Source organism: Caretta caretta, chromosome 1 (assembly GCF_965140235.1).
Source record: "Caretta caretta isolate rCarCar2 chromosome 1, rCarCar1.hap1, whole genome shotgun sequence".
In the NCBI taxonomy this organism is placed as follows: domain Eukaryota; kingdom Metazoa; phylum Chordata; order Testudines; family Cheloniidae; genus Caretta; species Caretta caretta.
The window spans coordinates 232950136-232963036 of NC_134206.1; the positions used below are offsets into that span (position 1 = coordinate 232950136).

At 40.4% G+C, this 12901-nt stretch overlaps 1 protein-coding gene across 5 annotated transcripts in view; it reads right to left on the reverse strand.

Moving 5' to 3' along the window:
* RASSF8 (Ras association domain family member 8) overlaps positions 1-12901 on the reverse strand; it is a 122379-nt gene that overhangs the window by 45460 nt on the left and 64018 nt on the right. The gene's annotated exons all lie outside the window — the stretch shown is intronic.

Sequence of the window (12901 nt, forward strand, 5' to 3'; positions counted from 1 at the left end):
AATAAGTGTCACTGTCATCTAAATCTGCAAGGTCAAGTTTTCCCTCGAGTGTAATCATAGCTTTTACATCAATTGCAGACAGGGAAATATTTATGCAACAAGTATGGAAGAGAGAGTTTTATATAAGGATAACAGCCATATCTTTCTAAGGCCACAAGGTGAAAATTATTGCTACTTAGAATGCATTGATCAAGAATTGTTTGGTGTTGTGGGTTGTTTTTTTGCAAAGAAGTTTTGTGCACTGCAAAACTCTACTTTTTAAAAAGACAACAGAATATACTTTGTGATTATGACGACTGTAAAGAGCCTCTGATTGCTCCAGTGTCGTTAAAGAAGAACACTTAAAAGTCTTGAAAGTGACTGAATTAGAGATTTTCAACTGATGCAATTTTGAGGCCCTGTGACTAACTTTTTTTTTTTAAAAAAAAAACCCTTTGTGCTGTTGATTATAGTGTTGTTAGATCTTTATGGGCTAAAGATAGAGCAATAATTAACAAACTTGGTTTTCTTTGCTCCCCTTCTGAGAGATATTTCTACTTTAAGATGTTAAGTGGCTTTAAACATCATTGAGAAATGATGATGTATAATTATTGTGAGATTATGTAGTTGTGCTGTTTGAGGCATTTTGTTTTGGATACTGTTTATTGGAACAGCTTCTGAATTTAGAAATAAAGAGTCAGCTAAATGATGGGCCACAAGCTGCTGCTGAAAATGGAGCCATAACACTGGGGAGAGCAGAAGAGTTCACATTGTCAAAGGAACTTCACAGAAGAGAGAGAGCATGCATGTAGGCAAGAAGAAGCCAGGGGAAAAACATCAGAAAATACATATTGAGATTAGGCAAAAGGATGAGAGTTTTTTCCCCTATCTACTATACTCTTAGCTTCCTACTTTGAATTTTTTTTCAGAGCAAGCAGACAATGCAAAACCCTTCCAAAGATCATTTACAAACACAAAAAAATTAAAAAGAGCCATGTTTTGATAGCAACAGGCTATACCAAGATGTCCTGTTTATCAATAAGTTATTGGCACATTTCTCAGGTGGTTGGTGACTACCAACATGTGCCAAAGGTATGCACAAAAAACCTGCTAGTGACAAAGCACTAGGACAAATTGCTTTATTGGATTTGAAATGCACACATGCAGGACCTGACTCACCTCATTTACACCTATGTAAATCACTGAAGCCAGTGGAATCATATCGGTTTAAAGCCAGCGTGAAAAGAATCAGGCCCATAGGGTACATGTAAATCAAGAAGTGATAGTATAGTTTTCTGACTGGTTCTGGCATTCATAAGTATATGATGTCCTTTTGCCTTTTTTAAAAAAGTGATGTGTTTTCAACTGACAACTGTGTTCTATACATTAGATTTCTGCAAAAACAAAAATTCTTGAATTCTCAGAGTATAAACCCCTTTTCTAACAAACCGTATATCTCATTTCTAGAAACATTACATGCCCTTGTGACAATCAGTCTTGCTAACCCCATGCATTCAAATATCAACTCAGGTCCCCAAAATATCATGAGTTTCACTTAAAAATAATGAGAATAAAAACAACTATGAATCTATAACTATGAAATCTGGGGTTTTCCTAGTGGGTTTTGGGCCATTAGGTCGTCACATTTTCAAACTTTTCTCTGCAACCACGATGGATACAAAAGTATTTTTTTTTTTTGGTTCAATGAAAGCTGAAATACTCCTGTAGCCACACATCTCCAGGAGCTGGGACTTTAAGAAATATCACAAGACTTGCAATAAAATCAGGAAAGTTGGCAAGACTTCAGGCATTGTTTTGAATGCTCCTGCTCCGAGGTAGGATTTAAGTAAAAGCTACTTACTGGCTATTTTGTTCAAACAAAACTGGGACAACAGATAAGAACAAGGGCACAAAAAGCAGGACTTGATCCATGTGAAAGTGACCAGAAACATAAAAGGGGACGTATTCCTTAAACTGCCTGGTGAAGTGACCAGAGTGCATTTAGGAAAAGGGGACAAAGGGGAGCTTTTCTGGGCAGGGCCGGCTCTAGGCACCAGCAAACCAAGCACGTGCTTGGGACGGCGCTTCTCAAGGGGCGGCACTCTAGCCCCCCCCGCCTTTCCCCCCCCATTTCGGCTGCACTCCGGCTTCTTTTCTTTTTGCTGCGCGCTTGGGGTGGCAAAACACCTAGAGCCGGCCCTGGTTGTAATCAAACAGTGCCAGGAAAGACCTCTTTGCATTTTCCCTTTGCCTCCCCTGACTGACAGAACTGCAACACCTTACACATTACTATTACTGAAATTCACTTATTTTCTCTTTTGACATGCACTTGGATATAGCCCATTCTTGCTTGCTGCCACAGCCAGCAGTCACTGTCAGCTTGGGGCAGATTTAGTTTGCTATTACAATTTTATCAGAAATCCCTATTTTCTCCATTGGACTGATCTGGAGTATAAACCACTGTAATAAAAACATGACCCAGTCCTCATACTCAAATTTGTCGAACATAATCAGCGATCTAAAAAAAAAGTTAAGGGAATTTACACCACCAGTATGTGAACAAACAGTGGGCTTCTTTATGTAGTAGGGTCTATTTCTCCTCTCCCACCCACATACATAAAGCACCAAGGCAGAAATACAGGGTTCCTTGTCAAGCTATTTTTATTTCCATACTGTTTCCCAACCTTTCCTGCATAGCCTGTGAAGATATCATCATAGGGTGCCTAATCATATTTCCAACTCATTAGCACAAAGGTAACTCCAAAATGTATGCATGTGCGTAACTTTTTAACAGATGAACTCATATCTGCAAAATTCTTTGCGGGGATAAGGGACAAGGTTTATAAATTATACTTCTGTAGTAACAATGAGGAGTCCTTGTGGCACCTTAGAGACTAAGAAATTTATTTGGGCATAAGCTTTCGTGGGCTAGAACCCACTTCATCAGATGCATGGAGTGAAAAATACAGTAGGCAAGTATATATACATAGTACATGAAAAGACAGGAGTAGCCTTACCAAGTGGGGGGGTCAGTCTAATGAGACAATTCAATTAACAGTAGAATACCAAGGGAGGAAAAAAAATCACTTTTGGAGTGGTAATGAGGGTGGCCCATTTCAAACAGTTGACAAAAAGGTGAGAGTAACAGTAGGGGGGAAATTAGTAAGGGGAAATTAGGTTTTGTAATGACCCATCCACTCCCAGTCTTTATTCAGGCCTAGTTTGATGGTGTCCAGTTTGCAAATTAATTCCAGTTCTGCAGTTTCACATTGGAGTGTTTTTGAAGTTTTTGTTCTTGAAGAATTGCCACTTTTAAGTATGTTATTGAGTGACCAGAGAGATTGAAGTGTTCTCCTACTGGTTTTTTGAATGTTCTGATTCCTGATGTCAGATTTGTGTCCATTTAGTCTTTTGCGTAATATAATCTTTTTCTCATCTTGTGAAGAATAAAAAAAAGCCTCCCTTATTATGTTCTGACTCATCCCTTCTTTACAACATACAAAAAATGCAACTATGTTACATTATTCTTTTGTACATTTGCTCACTCTCACTCACCTCACCCACCCACTCTCACCCCTCTTCAAAGGCAATGCTAAAAAGAATTGGTACATAGTGACATGCTCTGTATTTTGTTTTTAATGGAGAAACAAAACACCATTTTAGAAACCAAAACGGATATTTGTTCTTGAACAGGATAGTCTTCCTACAGATTGCTATCAGACCTTCTAACATGTGAATATGATAAGTTCTTGTGACAAGGCTTCCCTCTGTGAAGTTGTACAAAAACAACCCCCAAAAGGTGGACACAACCGTGTGCTGTTGAAAAATAAGCAAACTTTTTGCCATGTATAGGAGCAATTTTACACTTTTAAAAGTAGAAAGACAGGATTGCTTAGAGTGAAGTGAAAAAAAAATATGTAGGAATCCATGTGTTTTCCTTTCTGACTTGAGTTTTGAGTGTATTGGTTATAAAATTATTTGTAATCTACAAAAGTCTTTCTAGACCTGAAATCTGCAAGGTATTAGACTTTAAGCTTGCCTCATTCTGATTCCCATCTGACCTTTTTCTTCCCACTTTTACTCGTGTTATTTTGGTGCTATCCTGAAAACAGCTAGAGCTTGGAACCAGTGCTTTATGCCCCCAAAGCCTGGAATCCCAGTTTTCAAACAACATAAAGCCTTTCTTTTTAGTGATTGAGAAATATGGAACAGTTAAATTGAAGAGGACAAAAACCAAGATTGTACTCAGATTTCAGAGTAATAGCTGTGTTCGTCTGTATTCGCAAAAAGAAAAGGAGTACTTGTGGCACCTTAGAGACTAACCAATTTATTTGAGCATAAGCTTTCGTGAGCTACAGCTCACTTGATGAAGTGAGCTGTAGCTCACGAAAGCTTATGCTCAAATAAATTGGTTAGTCTCTAAGGTGCCACAAGTACTCCCCTTCTTTGTACTCAGATTGACACTCCTAAATGTCCAGTCTTCCCTCAAGCTAGGCTAAGAGTGACTAAGGTGCATTTCAATGAGTTTAAAATCAATACAACATGCAAGCGCAGGTTGTGAGAAAGACTACAGCCAAGTTTTCATACGGGTTTATACAAAACATTAAGAAGTCGAGCTTTGACCCCTTGCCATAGATGGTGTGTGTAATACACATATAGCTTTTGCTCTAAGCATTTTTAATAGCTGCATACAATGAAGCTGGCATCACATTTTACTGTATCTGGCTACTGCAATAATTAAGCATAATTTCCCAGCAGTCGATAGATCAGTGGAATAACTGAAGCTAAGCTAAACTATAAACTATAAAAGATCAGCTAAATAAACTATAAATAAAAGTATGATTTCATAGGAAGGATACTAGTTTCATTCTTTTCACTGCTCCGTGACAAAAATGTCTAATGTTAAAAGGTTCTATTTGAAAATATAAAAAAAATTGTTCAGATGTTTTTGCAGTACAACAGTCTGTATACATTCTGATCTTGCCTTCCTTTGCATGTAGTACATTTTCTTAGAGTGATCTCTTCTTCCTGTGGTCTATTTCTGTGTCCACTCCCCCTCCACATGTTTCCAGATGCATTCTGTCTCAGTCTTCCCACCTTTAAATTTTCACTTTGGCACTTAGCAGGAAAATGAGAATGACTGCAAACTCCAAACCACCATCTAGAGATACATTAATGATCACATTTTTAGTATCCCCCCCCTTCCCATTACCCAGCAACACATCCAAAACCTGTTTTATCTTCAAGGGCAACACCCAATCACACACCTGCCCCCCCCCATACCTGTTTCAAGAACAGTAAGTGACACTTTGCATTACAACTTTACAGCAACTGCAGAAGTCAATCAAAAGCCATTCATTGGTGCTTATGCTTTTTTTTCTGATAAAAATCTACCTCTGCCTTGTAAATCTAGTTTAACATTTGACCAACTGCAGGAAGTTTATCATTTTAAGCCTTTTGCAGTACACTTGTTCAACATAATGAAACTACAAACCAGGAACAACTTGCAGGGATTGGAGGGGGGTGGGGGCATCTGATCCAGGCTTGATCTACAGCTGACAGCAGTAGGTTCATGCTGTTTCCTGCCCTTAAACTGCCTACTGGGGGAACAGGAAACCTGCAATTTCTCCCCCCCGCCCTGCAAAAAAACCCAAAACAACCCACAACAAAAACCACCACAACAGACCTGTGGTGGTTATCTAAAGACAGGGAAAAAACACCCTAGAGCAACCTAGGGAAAGAATCAGTTGTCCCTCTGAAGATAAGTTTCGGGCTTGGAGGAGAACAAGCCTGGTGGTTAAACACAGGAATTACAGTCAGGAGATTCCAGTTCTATTCCCAGCTCTGCCAGATTTCATGAGACACACTTCTGCAAGACACCTTGGCCAAAATTCTTATTAGGAGGTGACTCACTACTTTGGGTGTTGGGTGGCCAGCCGGAGACACTTTAAAACAGTCTAATTTTCAGAGGGTGGGTTTTCAGCACCTGCTGAAAACAAGGCCTCTTTTAGGGGGGGTCTCAAGTTGGGCACCCAAAATTGAGGCACTCCAAAAATCACCAGTTGCTTTTGAAAATTTCAACCTTCTCTGTACCATCATCTGCACGCTGGAAGATATACTTGCCTATTTCAGTATGGTGTTCAGGATAAATTCATTAATATTTGTAAGTTGCTTTGAGAGCCTTGAATGGAAGGCACTATACAATTGCAAATAATTTATTATATTTGCATGTGCAGCTCTGCACTTCAGCAGTTTTGCATTAAAAAGATGAGAGGGGAAAGCAAGCACTCAGTCATTGTGACAAGGGCTACAAGCAAGGAAATGGAGAAAAGAGATGCTTTTATCATGATATTCTACAGCTATGCTCTCTCACCAGTTTGAACAAGTGCAAGGTCATTAAAAAGCTACAACACAGACCGTGCAGGAATAAAAGGCACATTGTGTTTTGTTCTACTCTGAAGGGGGGGGGGGGGAAGGGAGAAAAAGATGACAAGCGATCTTGTACAGTATTCAGAAAAATGAAGTAAAATCCAAGAGTTGGGTTCCAGAGATAACATTGTCATAAAAGGAATCCTGATTTTCTTTTCCATGCAACTGTAGCCCAAAAGAAGAGAAGTGAGGCAGGTATGCATAGCAATGCTGAAATATTTGTTAGAAACACTGAAAAAGCTAGAGGTAACACTTAAGTTTCCTTTCTGATTATTCCCTACACCAGCCCTAACTTCCAGGGCAGCAGAAAGGGGGCAGTGGGGGGAGGGGGGGAATACTCCACTCTCCAGACACCTTTTTAGGTTAGCTTGGAACTCACCCACCTCTTCATTCTTCTCTGTGGATGCCAGCAGCAAAGTGAAGATGAGAATCAGAGGAACTTATCATAAGTCCCACAAACAGAAGTGTGATGAGACACCCCTACATTCAGAGAGATGAAGTTCTGCTGCATTAAATGATCCAAGTGACTATTTTCAAATAGAGAATAAATACAAGCCTGTTTACCAAAAAGGGCCTCATGTATAGTGAGCAAATATGCCAGCAGGGTTGAATGTTAACAAGGCTGTACAGAGCACTTTGAGTCAGTGGGCACTGGGCTCAGTTGGATTCTCAGAAGAATAAGGCCATCCTTTGTAAAATGGGATGGCTCTTGGTAATTTGCCCACTTTAAAGGGTGCTGCTGGAGCTGAACAAGAGATCCAACAAACTATGAGAACTATGAGCTGAATTGTAATGGAAAGGAAGAGCTGAAGAGGCAAGGGAGTGGAGAGTTCACCAGTCAAAAACGTCTGCAGCCTGTGCAAAACAGCTTTCCAAAACGCTGATTGAGAGGGGTCCTGGAAAAATCAAGAGCACTGCCTGAGTTTATAGCAATAGTGTTTGCTGCAACAGCAAATAGGAATGAAATGTGCTGAAAACAACAACTAAAAGAAACTCCCTATCTCCACTTGTTGATGCAGAAGGGTGGAATCTTAACGTTCATGCCAATTTTGAGCACATGGAATGTGTCACTGATCCCACAAATCTAATTCTTCGTTCCTTCTCTAGCCTCTAAGCAAATGTAATATCCTATTTCCGGTGCTGTAATCTTGTCAGTTTTTAGGAGCTAAGTAGAGAACTGGTTAGTAGCTCTACCATCTAAGTAGATGGAAAAATCAGACTATTGCAGGAAGTGGTATCAGTGATTCAACAGTTCTCTTCCTTCTGAGTCAATAATGAATCAGCGTTCTAGAATGTTAGTGGGCAGAGTACTGCCGAAGAGTCATGTTTTGAAATAAAATTTAAACCGAGGTCATGACCACTTTTATTCGTTAAAGGTCCCTAGGCACTTTTTTCAATTTAGAGAAAGATGTTAGATTAATAGATTCCAAGGCCATTGTGATTATCTAGTCTGACCTCCTGCATAGGGCCTTAGAACTTCCCCAAAATAATTCCTAGAGCTGAGGCAGAGCAGGAAATGGATGAAAGCCTCAAGGGAGCTTGGATAGCAGCACGGAACGACCCACCACCTCTCAGCTCTTCTAATAGGTCCAGGTTTGGTGTAGAAGGAGGGTCTTATACAAGGAAACCCTTTCTGGTGGGTACAAGGAGGACTGGCATCCTCAGAGACAGTTGGTAGTTCCAACTAAGTATTGGGGAAAGCTCTTGAGGTCCATGATAACCCTATTGGCCATGCTGGGGTGAATAGGACCAAAGACCGTTTGGGAAAGTCATTCCACTGGGAGGGAATGGGCAAGGATGTTTCTACCTATGTCCGCTCTTGTGAGATGTGCCAGAGGGTGGGAAAGCCCCAAGACCAGGTCAAGTTCTCTTTCCAGCCATTCTCCATAATTGAGGTTCCCTTTCAGCGTGTAGCTGTGGATATTCTGGGTCCTTTCCCTAAGACGACACCCAGAAGAAAGCTGTACATACTGACCTTCATGGATTTTACCACCTGATGGCCGGAAGCAGTAGCTCTAAGCAACGCCAGGGCTAAAGGCATGAGCTAGGCATTGGCAGACATTTTTGCCAGAGTAGGTTGGCCCTCCGATATCCTTATTGATTCGGGAACTAACTTCCTGGCGGGGACTATGAAACATCTTTGGGAAGCTCATGGGGTGAACCACTTGATTGCCACCCTTACCACCACCAAACAAATGGCCCAGTGGAGAAGTTTAATGGAACTTTGGGGGCCATGATATGTAAATTCAGAAATAAGCACTCCAATGATTGGAACCTAGTGTTGCAGCAGTTGCTCTTTACCTACAGGGTTGTACCACATCCCAGTTTGGGGTTTTCACCCTTTGGACTTGTTTATGGCCACGAAGTTAAGGGGCCATTACAGCTGGTGAAGCACCAATGGGAGGGGTTACATCTTCTCCAAGAACTAACATTTTGGACTTTGTAACCAAACTGCAAAACACCCTCAAAGACTCTCTAGGCCTTGCTTGAGAAAACCTACAGAGTACTCAACAAGAGCAAAAGGCCTGGTATGATAAACATGCCACAGGGCATTCTTTCAGAGTAGGTGACCAAATCATGGTCCTGAAAGTACTCGAGGCCAATAAGATGGAAGAGTCATGGGAGGGGCCGTTTATGGTCCAAGAGTGCCTGGGAGCTGTTAATTACCTCATAGCATTCCCAGACCATACCCTAAAACCTAAAGTAGACCATGTTAATTCTCTAAAGCCCTTTTATTCCCGAGAAATCAAGGTTCTCCAGTTTCCAGCCCAAGAGAGAGACAACGATGCTGAGTGGCCTGAAGGAGTCTACTATGGAAGGGAAAAGCAACGGTGGCGAAGAAGAGGTGAGCCTTTCCACAACCCTTGGGCGTAAACAACAGCAAATACAGGAGTTGTGCACCAGCTTCGCGCCAATGTTTTCAGCCACCCCAGAACAGGCAGAACGTGCGTACCACTCCATTGACACAGGTGATGCTCGCCCAATGAGAGCCCAACTCTACTGAATGGCTCCTCAAGCCAAAACCACAATAGAAAGGGAGATTAAGGACATGTTACAGATGGCTGTAATCCACCCCTCAGAGTGCATGGGCCTCTCCAGTGGTTCTGGTTCCCAAACCAGATGGGGAAATCCGCTTTTGCATGGACTACCGTAAGATAAATGATGTAACTCGCCCAGAAAGCTATCCAATGCCATGCGCAGATGAGCTGTTAGAGAAACTGGGATGTGCTCAATTCATCTACACCATAGACTTAACTAAGGGGTACTGGCAAGTGCCGCTAGATGACCCAGCCAAGGAAATGTCACTCTTCATCACCCACATAGGGCTGTATGTCAAAGAAGCAGGTCCAATCCTTCTTGGGCTTGGCTAAGTATTAGACTATTTGTACCACACTACAGCAAAATTGCCACCCCACTGACTGACCTAACCAGGAAAAAACAGCCAAATGTAGTTTAGTGGACTGAGAGGTGTCAAAAAGAAAAGGAGTACTTGTGGCACCTTAGAGACTAACCAATTTATTTGAGCATAAGCTTTCGTGAGCTACAGCTCACTTCATCGGATGCTGTAGCTCATGAAAGCTTATGCTCAAATAAATTGGTTAGTCTCTAAGGTGCCACAAGTACTCCTTTTCTTTTTGTGAATACAAACTAACACGGCTGCTACTCTGAAACCTGAGAAGTGTCAGAAAGCCTTTAACCAGCTGAAGGCGGCCCTTATGTTTGACCCTGTACTAAGGGCCCCGGACTGCGACCAAGACTGGCTTTGCATCAAGCCCTGATAGTAAAACAACAAATTCCAGAATCCATCCTCCACCAGAAAAAACTCAGCCACCACCCTCTTATCTCAAGTGCAGTTAGAAGTACCTTGTGAATCACCACTTTTTGGAAGATCAATATAGTAGAGAAAAAGGTAGCCATGACCCAGAACTACCTCAACAGAATTCCAACTCCAAGAGCAACCGCTGTTCCTTAGGAAGAGAAGTGATCACTACAAGGCTTAAAAAGGATAGTTTAAAATAACTCTTTGCACATCTATACAATTGCACTTTCAGGTGGGGGAAAAAAAGAGTGTAGTAGAAATTTGAGAATTCATTGCCATAACTTCATATTCCATACCTCTAAGTGGAGACACACACAGATGAATTCTGTTGTGAAGATGTTTACGTGGGTTCTGTAGACTTAATGCTACCCTTCTGCTTTGAATAAATGTAAACAATTACATGTTTAGGGAAGCCAATTGCTAGGATAGAAACAATTTTGATTTTCTAATTTAAACAATTTTTCAAACACAAAGTTTGTTCAGTGTAAAATTGTCTTTTTTTTAAAAACCAGAAAAATATCATCATCTCTGGGATAAAATGAAATCTAATACAAGTGCGTTTTAATTTGTTAAAAGAATCCCATTGGGTCACATTTTACTGCTATAAATAAGTAAAAGTGGTACATAGTAATTCAACAGCTTTCTAGAACAGCATGAAATTAAACAGACACCATATAGGTAGTCACGAGAGTCTACTAATGCTAAATTCTAAATAGGGGGTGAAATTATTTTCTTAAAAAAAAGCTTGTGAAATAATCCAAAATCTGGAGAAGTTCCAGATGTAAAATTTCCAAGGGCACTAGGACTATATACCCATAATTCCCCTGAGATATTGGCAGATTGGTTCATCCAGGCCAATGACATAATGCAAATAAGGAACAAAAAACAGACACAATGCAACACAGATCTCAACTGTTGGTTAAAAACTAAGACAAATAAACATCCCTTTCACACTGATATTAATTATAACATCAGTGTTTACTATATTTCTACAATAACATTACGTTTACAAACACTGTTTTATAGCAAGTCACAGCCATCAAGTAGCGCATATTTATAGATGGTTATTTTTAAATCCTTTCCAGAGACCCTCTTAAAATTACTTTAACAACATCTATTACCTTTAATGCTAAACAGGAGTTTTTAATATATTGATGGGGATCTAAAGGAAAAAATCTTTCCTTGCCTTTGAGCCCCTCCCCATTTTCCGTAGGAAGTTACTTTATTGTGACAAGACACACTGCCTTCCCCCAAGTTACCTGTCAATCAGAGCTAGACATACAGATTAAATAAGTGGATGACCCATGCGAGTATGGCAAAGAAATTGGAATGTGGCATGTCCTGTTAAAATACAAAGCTAATCAATCATATACCAAGTTATAGATCACAAGGACTACACATTAAACCCTTATGAGGATAGTTATTTCGTTCTAAAAAGGTACAAATTAAGATGTCCAATAAATGCTGAAGTTCTAGGCCACCTCATTCTCAGCCAGTGTCTCAGGCTGTATACTTTATTTTCGTTCACAAGGCAGCATTCATTAAGTGTAAAAACCTCTACGTTTTCATGCTGGTTTTTCCTTACCAGTTATATTGATTGCTGTTCCTATTTGGGCACAAGAGATAAGGCACCTTTCACAGCCGGTAAAGACATTTATAGACATCAAAGCAAATGTATCTCTTACAAATTATTTAGATCCAAACAGCAGATAACAAACCATGTACCAGTAGGAGAAGTTAAACAGCCTGTCAGTTTGTCTGAGTGATAGGAGATGAGATGCTGATTGGCTCTGGGAGGGTCAGATTTCTCCAGGAGAGCCAAACTATATGACAGTTCAATTTTTTTTTTTTTAAATTAGGGATGTGGTTGGAATGTGGGAGAGAGAGTGTAGAAGCAGATGCTTGGCATAAGCAGACTGGAGAAAAATCAGGCAGGATTGTTATGCATAAAAGAGAAGATTCATTACAAAGTGTGTTTTTTTTTCTTTTTAAATATGCATTGACTGATGTTAGGGCTTTAATAATGCAGTCAGGAAGACTCCCAAGGCCTGAAACGTTGGTACAGAGTATCAGTAAATGTGGAGTAGGAGATAGACAAAAAAAGTGCAACTAAAGGAAAACTTAATGTCAGTCCAAAGAGATAGCTGGTGGGAAAGTTTCCCTAAGGAAGGGAGATGGTAGCTGATTCTAAAGAACAAGACTGGCTAGGAAAAGCACTGGAATCCCATTCAAAGGGCCATGAAGGGTTTTTGCCAAGATTTTACAAAAAGGAAGAAAGGTCAAAGGGGATCCATCAAAATGGCTGATTAGTGAAAGGGATATTTGTTTAGGTTACCCTAGATTATGCGAAAGGGCAGGGGTTCAGGAGAGGCTCTCACAGCAGGGAATGGGAGAGCTGTATCATGAAAGTTTGGAGGAGCTACCAGTATACAGGAAGTTGAGCAAATCTCTGCTGCAGAAGTTCCAAAAAGGGGAGTTGCTACAGATTTTGTGGGGCAGAGGGAGATATAGAGTGTAATAGGCTAGGAAAACCAGAGAGCCATGAGAGGCAATAGAGTGAGCCTCAGATGGAAGTATTAGACATCTAATAGACCTAGTAGCCTTGTTTAAGCATATATTAAGTAATGAACCTTAAAACATGGGAGTATTATATGTTGAATTATATACCAGTTA